Source organism: Podarcis muralis, chromosome 16 (assembly GCF_964188315.1).
Source record: "Podarcis muralis chromosome 16, rPodMur119.hap1.1, whole genome shotgun sequence".
Classification (NCBI taxonomy): Eukaryota; Metazoa; Chordata; class Lepidosauria; order Squamata; family Lacertidae; genus Podarcis; species Podarcis muralis.
In genome coordinates this window covers 40,400,840-40,412,819 of record NC_135670.1, presented here as the reverse complement: position 1 = coordinate 40,412,819, position 11,980 = coordinate 40,400,840, and the positions used below count along the sequence as shown (strand labels likewise).

The window sequence follows — 11,980 nt, the reverse complement described above, 5'->3', positions numbered from 1 at the left end:
CCGGGACCGGGTGCAAGAGAGAGCCCTCTTGGCATGAAGTAGCAGCCGAATCCTCTTCTCAAGCCACCCAAGTTCCTGGCCATCTCCAGGGCCGGCCCGAAACATTTTGGCACCTGAGGTGGGTGAGCCGCAAAAGGGCACCCCCCCCCAGCCAGTTAAGATGAGAGAGGGAGGGCCAAACACCACTGGGGGGAAGATCTGCGGTGCTTCCCGGGGGTCGGGATCCGCGGCCCGAGGGGGCGGGCTGGCGCTGGCCCCATCCGAGGCAGGAGGAGGCCCGGAGAAGGGGCGTGGGGAGGGGGGCAGGCAGGCGGGGCGGAGAGAAGGGGGCCGAGAGCCGCGCAGAGCGGCGCGCGCAGCACGTGAGGAGGCGGCGGCATCGGCATCGGCATCGGCGGCGGGGCTGGCCTGGCTCCGCGTCTCCGCCCGCCCGCCCGCCTTGCGGAGCCCAGGCAGGAAGGCGGAAGAGCCCGGAGGGAGCCGAGGGCGCTGCCGGCGCGTCTGGCGGGGTGAGGCCGGGGGGGGGGGTCCAGGCTCGCCTCTCTCTTCCCTCTCCGGGGCGCGGGGGGGGGTCCCCTGCTTTGTCTCGGCTTCGAGGAAGGGGCCCCCGCTCCGCCTCCCCGTCTGCTCCCTGCCTGCTTCGCCCGCAGAGGGACCGCGGCGTTTTCGGGGGGGGGGGTCTGTTGCTCTGCCGTCTGGTAGCTGTGCCCCCCCCAGCAGGAGCAGCAGCATCGCTTGCATTCTGTCTTTCTTGGGGCGGGGGGGGGGGAGATCTGGCTGCTCTGCCCTCCTCTTGAAGGTGTGGTGGGTTGGAGCAGGAGGGGGCTCTCCTCTCCGCCCAGGGGGGCGAGGGATGCGCTGCGCGAGACTCTTCGTCAGGAGTGGCGACGGGGGGGGGGTCCTCGCCCCCCTTCGGTGGTAGCAGCCTGTATCGCTTTTGCCAGGCGTCGCTGGAAGGGCTAACCTGCTCATTTTGCAGCCCCGGGGTTGATTGCTTTGTTGGGGTATAATATGATATTTGAGGCGCGGGGAGGGGGCAGACTCTGCCTTCCAGCTCGGACTCTTATTTGTCCTGGGAGGATCGGGATGAGAAGCTTTCTTTGCCCCCCAGGCAGCAGCTGAAGCCGATCTCAGCCTTCACTAAAGGGTTAATTGGTAGGTGTTGAAGGCTCCTTTGCAAGCTTGGGGGAGTGGGGGGTGTTTTGTATTTAGAGCCCCTGATGTTTTAATACTCTTAGGTTAAATTTTTAGTTCGTAGATGGGGGTCTATTTATGTTTTTCAGTTGGCATGGAGGCTTGCGTCTATGGCTGTTGAGCTAATAGGATTGTAAAAGGAGTGTGGCAGAGGTTGAGCATAGGTCGGGCTCTGTATCTGCTTCTCCAGACTGGAGTTGGAAAGGCCCTGCGGTGCCCCTTCGCCAGCCTTGTTCTCCATGCAGACTTAGGGAATGTGTGTCTGGAGGGGTGTGGGGTTCAAAGCTGTCAAGTTCTCCCTCTCAGCCTGCCATAAGGAGGGTGGGAGAAGCAGGGCCAGCCCAAAGCATTTTGGGACCTGCCGTGGACCCCAAAATGGAGCCTCCCTCCCTGCCAAGGAAGAAGGGGCGAGGGAAGAGGGGTGGGAGATCAACATCGAGATCATCTGCCCCGTGGATCCTGCCACCTAAGGCGGTTGCCTGGCCTGGCCTCATGGTTGGGCTGGCTTTGAGAAGAAGCATTCCTGAGCTCTGCCTGTCAGTCTGCTAATGGAGTCACACAGACTGTGCTCCGCCATCTGATCTGCTCTTGCCTCTGGTGACAGCAGCAGGTTTCTCTGGTACCCAGGCAGCGATCTGGCCTGAGAGAGGGAGACGACGGAGGTAGACCAGCATTGGGAGGTGCAGGCCATCTGCTTTGTGCTGGAGACCCTGTAAGGGTTCCAGATTACTGCTGTTAGCAAGGAAGGTGCTTCCTCCTTGATCTCCTTCCTTCCAACACAAAAGCTCTTGGAAGCCGAGAGGCAGGCAGTTTCATTTGAACTGGGTGGAGAGATGAAGCAATCAACTGGTGAGCAGTCTGCTGCATGACATCACTGGGTGGGTGGAAGTGCCATTGGCCAGACGAGCAGAGTAAGTACAGAACTTCCTGCCACGAGTGTTGAGATTATAGATTTCCTTATAGAGCAGCTAGGAATGTATACTTTTACAATTGGAAATACCTTGATTGCAAGGAACAGCATGTTTAGAATGCTATATTACCCTTAAGTTGTTTCTCAAAGATAATGTTTATTACCAGAGACTGATTTTTCAATTTTCAGATTCATTTTAAGCGATTAATCACCTATGCTTGGTGTGTGAGAGAGATGTGTGTAAAGTGAAATTAGCACATGACCAGGACTTTGTTGCATGGATAGCTGGCTAGAATAGTTATCCTTGCCAAGCATTTGGTGGTTTAAGAATCTTTCCGTTGCTGATATGCATCTAGAGCTTAAATATCCTGTGATTAAAAAAATTAAGAGTGGCATGCTTCTCCCTCACTCTTGTGCATGGTGCAAATAAGTTTCTTCATGCCTCCGTATATATAGCTTTTGTGCAAGGGGAAAATATCAAATAACTCTGATTAAGTTCAAGTACGTCTTGTAACTTCTGCTCTTTGAGGTTTTGTGTTTTAGCATCTTTGTGACTTTTAAAACTACAATATGACTGTGAATCCACATTTTAGTAATAAATGTAGGAGAACTAGATTCTGTAGTAAATAAAAGCAGGTAAAACATACCGTATTCTGCCATCATGTAAATTTAGCCTTGTAAAAAATGATCTAGCAAATTATAATTCTGTGTGTGAATGTGAGAGAAGTCGAAACAAAATTTAAAAATTCTTTATTTTGTTTCGACCACGGCAGACCAACACAGCTACCTACCTGTGAGAGAGAGTGTGCATGAGAGCATGCACATGTCTAGTACAATGAAAGGGTTGTGTTTTGTTTCTGTTCAAGTTTGAAATGGAATTGTAGGTTACGTAAATGGGAGCATATTAAATGTCCCTTTCATATTGCCCTTAATCCTATAGTATCTTAATCTTTAAAATCTGTAAATACTTAACTGCTGTCATACCTCTGACTATGTGAATGTACCAGAAATGTGCAGTGACCCAGAGTTGGAAAGTAAGTAAGGGGGCTTAATTTCCTTTAAGATAGTATTGTTTTCCTACTGTTGAAGGGTTTCCTCTATTTGTACAGTGGAACCTTGGGTTATGTACTGTCCTCCTTACAAACGCTTTGGGTAATAAGCTCCGCTAACCCGGAAGTAGATGCTCCTCGTTGCAAACTTTGCCCCAGGATGAGAACAGAAATTGCGCGCTGGCGGCAGCGGGAGGCCCCGTTAGCTGAAGTGGTACCTCAGGTTAAGAATGGTTTCCGCTTAAGAACAGACCTCTGGAATGAATTAAGTTCGTAACCGGAGGTACCACTGTACTTCTTAAAGTAACAGTAAAATGGCAGCTCATGCAGCCTGTCAAAATTGTTTTTAGTGTCCCAGGCAGCATCAGATGTGTAATAGCTTTTCATTTTAAAAACAAACAAGGGCCACATTTTTGTTCTACTGAGGGCTGCTGGATCTATTATTGAAAATTAAAGTGTGGAAATAAGGGGATAAGCATGATATCCATGGGACTGTGATGCTGTAAAGGGTCAGTCCTAACCAGGCTTATGATCAAGGCCTGCTTTGGTATGCCTGTATCTGGGGCCAAGAGATATCATACTCATAACCGGCTCTTCTAATTTTATGTTTTGATATTTGAGTCCAGTTGAATAAAGGAAGGATGCATAGTTGACTTAGGACAGTATTTCTAAATTGCCCAACTAGAATAACTGGAAGAGAAACACATCTAAATAAAATAATTGCACACTGTTTTCAAAGTAGGGTTAATGTAACCAAAGGCATTCAAAGCTTTGTATTTTACATATAATTTAACTAGTAATTTTAGGTAAGGGAAGCTGATTAGGGTTCTATCTAGTCAGTCTGTTTCTCCCTCTTCCTCCTCCCAGTTTACTCCTCCATGCCATGGAATAACTAGCATTGTTTAATCCTTGAGCTGGTGAAATCATGTGTAGAGTTTTCTTAATAAGCTGAATCCCTGATGACTGTATGTGTCATGTTTTCATGAATGGTATTAAAAATATATAGGGCAAATGGGCATTGACACATAGACCCACCTCTGAGTACCAGTTAATTTTCACCCCACCCTGCTAATGAAGGTCTTGTAACTCCTGATGATCCCATTATGCTACATGAAAGGGGGATGGAATTCAAATTTAAATCCCCTTTATTGTACAAACAGGAAAAGTATGATCAATAAATACTAAGGTATGATTCCAAGTTCATCAGGACAAGGGAAGGCAGACTTTGAAACATACGAGGCTTGCTTTTTACTAGAAAACTGTGTTCAGCAATACATTTTTAATTTATCAAAATGAATGTATAAAAGATCCGGATCTCTTAATAGTTGAGGAGAGACTACAGTACATTTTCTTACCTAAGTCAGAAGTGGGTGGCTTGCTGGACCATACCAAGGCCCACTCAGTCCTACCTCCTTTGCAAGAATCCCAGTAACCAGCTGCTGTTAGGTAGTCCACTAACAAACTGTGGGCTACCTTCTGACCCCTCTGCCTTAAGAGTTCTTGGAGATTTCTAACATGCTAAAGGCCATGAATAAGATGCCAAGAAATACAAGATGCCTTACAAAAATCTCCTATCATTCTTCGTCTTAACTTTAAATAGTCTGTATCTGGCCTATCATATCTCCTCTCAGTCTTCTCTTTTCCAGGCTAAACATACCCAATTGCCTTGTAGCGCTTGGTTTCCAGACCATTGAGTGATTAACTTCAATGAAACTTGCTTGTGAGTAAACCTGTGTAGACATGGGTTAGCTGCCCTGGAGTCTTTCCACATCTGCAAGTGGACCCTAAAAAGCTAGATACAGAAAGTGGGGGGGGGGGGGGTTTAAACTAGAGGTATATTTTGGGACCTCATTTGTGTCTAATTTACTTCAGTCTTCTTTGGGGGTTTCATTGGAAGCAGTGATCTAACGCAATTAGAGGGCTTGGCACACAAGCCAAAAAATGTCAAAATGGCCAGGCTTCCCTTCCCTAAACTGAAGTGTTCACCAGCCAAAGAGTTTGTCTCCTCTTATGCTATTCCTTTCATCCTGCTTGGTGGTGGCTGAGGAAAAAACATCGTCTTGGTTCCCGTCAATAAACTTGCCTTGCCCCTAATTTTGCTCTCCCTTCCTTGTATATCCTGCTTGAAAGGATTAACAACCTTCAGTTCAGTTTAGTTGTTAAAATGAGGGTGCAAGTTCTCTAGTGCCTGGGAATTGGCAGAGGGAGGTGTGTGACTCATGAAAGCCACCTTTGTTTATACCCTTGGCGTTTCTGTGGGGAGTATTTCCTAAGTTGTTGGGTTAACATGTTTCCAGCTGCCTCAGCTGGAAAAGGGCTTTTGGGTATTTAAATGAAGTGTTTGCTTGCAGCACATGGGCGATGATCTCAGCTTCTCTGAGGCATTTTTTCGGCTAGTGGGGGAGTTAACTGTGAACAGCACTCTTAGCTTGCCTGATAGTGGTGTCTCTGGAGCATGGAAGCCAGCCCTGTTTCTTGCACTGCTCAAGGGCCTGGGATGCAGAGCAGGAGAATATTGGAAAGGCAGTAGAACACAGATCTCCTTCACCCCCCCCCCTCTCGTTCTTCACCCTTATTAGCTGTTTCAAGTTCTAATTAAATTGGTTTCTTGCTCTGCATCTTGAGTGGTTCCTGACGTGTTCCAAACCCTTCAAAAATTGTGCTGGAATATTAAATTAGAAACAGACATTATAGATGCAAAGGAAGCCTGAAGAATTAGAAATTTTCTTTTAATCTTTAAGAGACTAATTCTTCCCTGTTGTTCCTAACCTGAGAAATCTGGATCTAATGTGAGGGGGTAGGTGCTGTTTTTGCACTTTGCAGAGTGTTTTCTCAGGGAGGAAATGGGAAAGGAATTTAAAAATTCACCCTAACTAATGGAGCTCTTTAGCTATTTTTATTAATAGAATATGTTCTTAAAATCACCTAGGAGAAAGCTTTGGATTCATCCGGAAATGAGTATGTTAGGGTTAATTTGATGCAGGGTGCCTGAGGGCTTGGTTCAGCCTTCTTGACCCTGCTCTCTGGGAGCTGCAGGTCAGTGGTCAGTGTGGCCACATCCAACTCTTTTTCTCACATGCACACACACACAGCTCCTGAGCTAATGCATGCAGATCAGGTGGCGAGGTTATGGAAACATATATAATTTTATTTGAATGTAACCTTTCCACAGTTCAAACCATAGTCAAGGTGGCTTACAACAAGAAGAAAATAAATAACTACCACATAATGAAAGTAGTCAGACAGTAAATAAAACATTAAAAAATACCCAACCAAACTGAACAATTTCCACATAAATCAAAAGAAGGTCTAAAATAAAGATACAAAAAACTAACAGCAACAACGCCCCCCCCCCCCAAAAAACCCCAGCCCAAGAGTCTGTTCAGCAGCTTCAGCTTTCTTAGCTGGAGTCAGTCCCAGGCCAGGCAGAAAAAGACCTGCAAGGCAGGGAACAAGCAGGTTTTCCAGGACTCAGCCAGGATGCCATGTCCTCCCTCCTGGCTCATCAAATGATGGATTTTATGACTGATAGGGATGAGATACGCATTCCCATCAGGGTTGGGAATTCATATCCTCAGCACTGTGTCTACTGTTATCTTTTTGCCATGCCACCAAAATAAGAGGGCAGGAGCTTGTTGTTGTTTAGTCGTTTAGTCGTGTCCAACTCTTTGTGACCCCATGGACCAGAGCACACCAGGCCCTCCTGTCTTCCACTGCCTCCCCCAGTTTGGTCAAACTCATGCTGGTAGCTTCGAGAACACTGTCCCACCATCTCGTCCTCTGTCGTCCCCTTCTCCTTGTGCCCTCCATCTTTCCCAACATCAGGGTCTTTTCCAGGGAGTCTTCTCTTCTCATGAGGTGGCCAAAGTCTTGGAGCCTCAGCTTCAGGATCTGTCCTTCCAGTGAGCACTCAGGGCTGATTTCCTTCAGAATGGAGAGGTTTGATCTTCTTGCAGTCCATGGGACTCTCAAGAGCCTCCTCCAGCACCATAATTCAAAAGCATCAATTCTTCGGCGATCAGCCTTCTTTATGGTCCAGCTCTCACTTCCTTACATCACTACTGGGAGAACCATGGCTTTAACTATATGGACAACAAGGACCTGCAGACAAAAACCATGCAGGGGTGGCCCAGCCTGTTTCGCCTCCGGAGGCTGAAGCCCCCCACGCCTCCCTTAACTGGGTTGTGTGACAGCATCCACAAAGCAGCAACAGATTCTGGCAAATTGAACTGGTGTTAGCAGGTCACACTTTACTTAGACTTTTAAAAACATCTGCTGTTTTACCTCCCCTGTTAATTAAAGGTGGGAATTTTCTCAAGTTGCTGTTTTGAAATAGCACAAAGATTACTTTACAGGCCCATCATCAACCATCTACAGCAGTTCAAAATGTTTTAAAAAACAAACAAACACAAAGTGGAGGCCTGCAGAAGTCAGGCAGCCTTCAAATGTGTCACAGCTTACAGCTCCTGCATATACTGTAGATATTTTTGGAGGCTCACACCAGGGCTGGGCAACACTCATAACTCAATGAGATTTAAAATCTTTTCTCATTGATTTTATCCATGTCCATGAGCTTCCAAACCCATCACTCTTTAGAGAAAAAGAATATATGTCATTAGCTTCCCAGTCCTGAGAATCAGAGAGAAAACACACGTTGTTGCCTTCATTGCTGCAAAATTGAAGATGGAAACCCTTAGTATTTGGTGATGATACAAGGAAGACTATTTCTTAACTGACTTATAGGCTGACTGGTACCTTTGCACATGTTTAATCTATTCAGATGTGCAAATGGTTGTGCCTGCGGATGTTTTCCATGTCCACTTGTTTTTTAAAGTGCTCAAGGATACAACAATGTCTTTAGAGAGATGTCCGTCCCCCCACGTGTATGTTTGTTAATATCAACTTCAAAAGTTGTTGATGAATAAAGTTCAAACTACCCAGATACTTGGGAAGTCTTTGTGTTTATGTGCATGGGCAAAGAGAGAGCCATCCTGACTGGGCTGCAGCCGTGGGCTGTGAGAGATCACTGGGTGGTTTTGAGCCTAAATTACCTCACAGGGTTATTGTGAGGATAAAATAAGAGCCACGAACACTGTCTTCAGCAGTAAATAAATATAATAATTATAGAGACTTCATATTGTTGTTAAAGCAAGCACAATAGGCAGATAGCTGGATTTCGCCGGGAGGAGGAACTGTTTTCATATTCTTGTTGGAATGAATTAAATGCTGCTATGATTAGGCAAGAGACTAAAATATAAAAACATTAAAAAGTCAAACAATAATAATCAGATCCAATAAAAAAATTCACAATAACTTTAAAATAAATCACTTATATCAAATAAAGCAATATTCAGTAATCCCTGTATCGGGAAGTTTTTAATGTTTGATGTTTTACAACGTTTTATATATGCTGTAAGCTGCCTAGAGTGGCTGGGAAAACCCAGCCAGATGGGCAGGATATAAATAATAAAAGTATTATTATCCATTAGAATTTAATAGTAAACAGTAAATTAAATATCAGCAAATAATAATCAAACAGTTTACGATTATCAATTACAAAAAAATTACTAAACTATAATCAATAAAAATAATGGCAAGTCACAGATGACAACCTTGAGTTAGATTAAGAACTTTGAGAACTTAAAAAAGAAAAGTCACTTTATCCAGGGCCAGTCTACATATATATTAGCCTCTTTTGACCTCTTTTTCTTAATGGTGACATGGACCATTCATAATTTAGGGATATTCTTGACAACTGTGAGCAGGGCAGTGGGGTGGGGTAAGTGAAGACAAGCTACAACAATTGACTATAACGTTCACTGCTCCTGCTCAGGTGGCACAGAAAAGGCATTTTGGTTCCTAAAATTCATTCTGATTGTGCAGATAAAATATAACTGATAAAATTATACAGAATGGGGTATTAGTGTGTGAAAATAGTCAAGCTCCAATGATCCCCCCGGCATGCACCTCTAGGTGGTGGGGGTGTCTTCACTTGGTTGCAAGTGGCCAATAATGCACCTGGCACCTGCCTAATTCGAACACTGGTTGCAGTAACAGTATCAGCATCCCTCTCTGCAGCCTCTCTGGCTCTGCAGCATACATCCCAGCTAAACCCTTCATCCCTGCTTCCCGGTTACATCACTCCCAACTCTTGACTTCATAACTTCTAAGATCTCCTTTTCTAACACATGGAGAGGCCTCACATTTGCATTCTCACACCCATTTCCTTTGATCCTGTGTAGTGGGAACACACACTGAACTCCCTCTGCTCTGAACTCCCTTGTTGTTTATTTCCCCCATGTGGTCATCTCACAAAGAAGTCTGTCTGACTTCATTAACACTTGCTGATTGGGTTAGGATTATAATGTCCAATATACAACCCAGGAAGTGTGCCTGCTTAACTTGCTTTTACATGTGCTGTTACAGAGGGTGATGAGTGGTTCCATCACACCTTATTACCCCTGATACCACACTTGGGTCTAGCTATTCTACATACCGGTCCTAATTAAATCCTAACATTAATCAGACACAAGAATTTAGCACCCACAGATATGTTCTATTGAGGAATAGTTAATGGCATAGTTTTGCAAACAAGTAAGTTTTGAGCATGCTGTGTTCTGCATATTCTTGCACTGTGTGTCTGTATCTGTTGCCAAGATCAAGTTTTATTCGTCTCTGGTTTGCACATACCTAACCAAGAATGCCATATTGTGGACCCATGCACATTTTATCTGGGAGGGGTGTGGGAAGAAGTATTAATAGAAGACAAGCACAACCTGAGTTGGATAAAGGTAGGCCACAGCTTTCTTAGGATAGGCATTGGGCATGAATCCATGTTATCTACCAGCCTACCTGCTGGTTGATGAGCTTTTTCAACAGCCAGGTTGACGGTTGCTGAGGTCTACCACAGCAAGGATATGATGAACCTCCCCTGGCTGCTGGGGGGGACGGACCACGGCCTATCTGACTCTGGGCTTCAGGACAGAAAATGCCACCCACCAAGAGGGTATCCTATATATTGGGAAGGGCAGTAGCTCAGTGGCAGAGCAGAAGGGCCCAACTTCAGTCCCTGGCGAGGCTGATTGGCTCCCTTCAGTTGCCAGCCTGGCTGCAAGGCATGCAAAGCGCTTCACACCAGCCATAAGTTCCCCTTGCAGCTGTTTGGGGCTACAATGGCTGCTCCTGGGTACAAAGCAATTGTGTGCCACTGGGCTCTCCATGTATGTTAGCATTGTAATAGTAGTCCTAGGTGGGTAGCTGAAAGGCAGGCAGGAGGTTGATAACCTCAAAGTTAATTTTTCAAAATTAATTTAACACCAGTATCAAAAATTAAGTTAAAACAACAACAGATCAGGAGAATAGTTCCTACATGGGGTAAAAGTGCATTTTATTATTTTTTCATAATTTTTCAAGCGCTGTTAAAAATAATATTCTACTTTAACTTTCTGATTCTTTTTTTCATATCATGTATAAAAAAGAAAAGAAAAGTATTTGTTCAATGCTCAGTTTTTGGTTTTCCAGATACTTGTATTACAATGTGTGTTTTAAAATGTGCCCAAATAGGAATGCACATTTCGACGAAAAAATTGTTCATCTCATGGAAGGCAGTGGTGTCCATGTGCATCCAGTAAGCATCTCCTAATCCATCCGGTGATATGAGAACAAATCTGAGAGCCAGTGTGGTGTAGTGGTTACGAGTGGTAGTCTCGTAATCTGGTGAACCGGGTTTGCTTCCTTGCTCCTCCACATGCAGCTGCTGGGTGACCTTGGGCCAGTCACACTTCTCTGAAGTCTCTCAGCCCCACTCACCTCACAGAGTGTTTGCTGTGGGGGAGGAAGGGAAAGGAGAATGTTAGCCGCTTTGAGACTCCTGAAGGGGAGTGAAAGGCGGGATATCAAATTCAAACTCCTCTTCTTCTTCTTCTTCTAATTTAATTGGGGTTGTAAATGTAAGATGTAGGCTGCCATTAAATGAGAGTGTTTCCTACTCAGGCCCCTCAATGATAAATGGAACTTGAGCAAAAACAAAACATTTGAACGAATGAGCCATTTTTTTCAATGGGGCTTGCATAGGAGAAATGCTTGGTGGATTGTTCCCATACTTCACCTCTCTAGTTCAGTAGTCTGCCTTGCTTTTGAATGTCTTAATGCAGGCATTCTTAGATGTACCATGAAAAAGTTTTAATGTTTTTCTATGACTTAGAATATATCTTTTGACGGTACATTTTAAAGAGTTTGCCTCTTTGAGATTTCTCTTTGAGATTTCTCTCTTTGAGTTTGCACAGGGATTTAACACATAGCAATTTGAATATAGGGACGCGGGTGGCCACAGAGCCTAGGGCTTGCCGATCAGAAGGTCAGTAGTTTGAAACCTCGCGACGGGGTGAGCTCCCGTTGCTCAGTCCCTGTTCTTGCCAACCTAGCAGTTTGAAAGCACGTCAAAGTGCAAGTAGATAAATAGGTACCGCTCCAGCGGGAAGGTAAACGGCGTTTCCATGCGCTGCTCTGGTTTGCCAGAAGCGGCTTAGTCATGCTGGCCACATGACCCGGAAGCTGTACACCAGCTCCCTCGGCCAGTAAAGCGAGATGAGCGCCGCAACCCCAGAGTCAGCCACGACTGGACCTAATGGTCAGGGGTCCCTTTACCTTTACCTACAGTGGTGCCTCGCAAGACGAAATTAATTCGTTCCGCGAGTTTTGTCGTCTTGCGATTTTTTTTGTCTTGCGAAGCACGGTGTCGGGAAAGTTTTGGAAAAGCTTCAAAAATCACCAAAGTCTTTAAAAACCTCAAAAAAGGCTACCACACCGCGTTCTATGAGTTGCTCCT

General features: G+C 45.3%; 1 protein-coding gene across 17 annotated transcripts in view; it reads left to right on the top strand.

Moving 5' to 3' along the window:
* CLIP1 (CAP-Gly domain containing linker protein 1) overlaps nucleotides 1-11,980 on the top strand; it is a 104,918-nt gene continuing 92,938 nt past the window's right edge. For 7 of the 17 annotated variants that reach the window (XM_077920207.1, XM_077920213.1, XM_077920212.1 and 4 more), the window contains exon 1: nucleotides 408-509. The gene's annotated coding sequence lies outside the window, so the exon portion shown is untranslated. Of the gene's footprint in view, nucleotides 119-407; nucleotides 510-921; nucleotides 1,156-1,675; nucleotides 2,106-11,980 lie in introns of those variants that run through there. The other 10 variants (XM_028710495.2, XM_028710494.2, XM_028710493.2 and 7 more) reach the window with 6 other exon arrangements.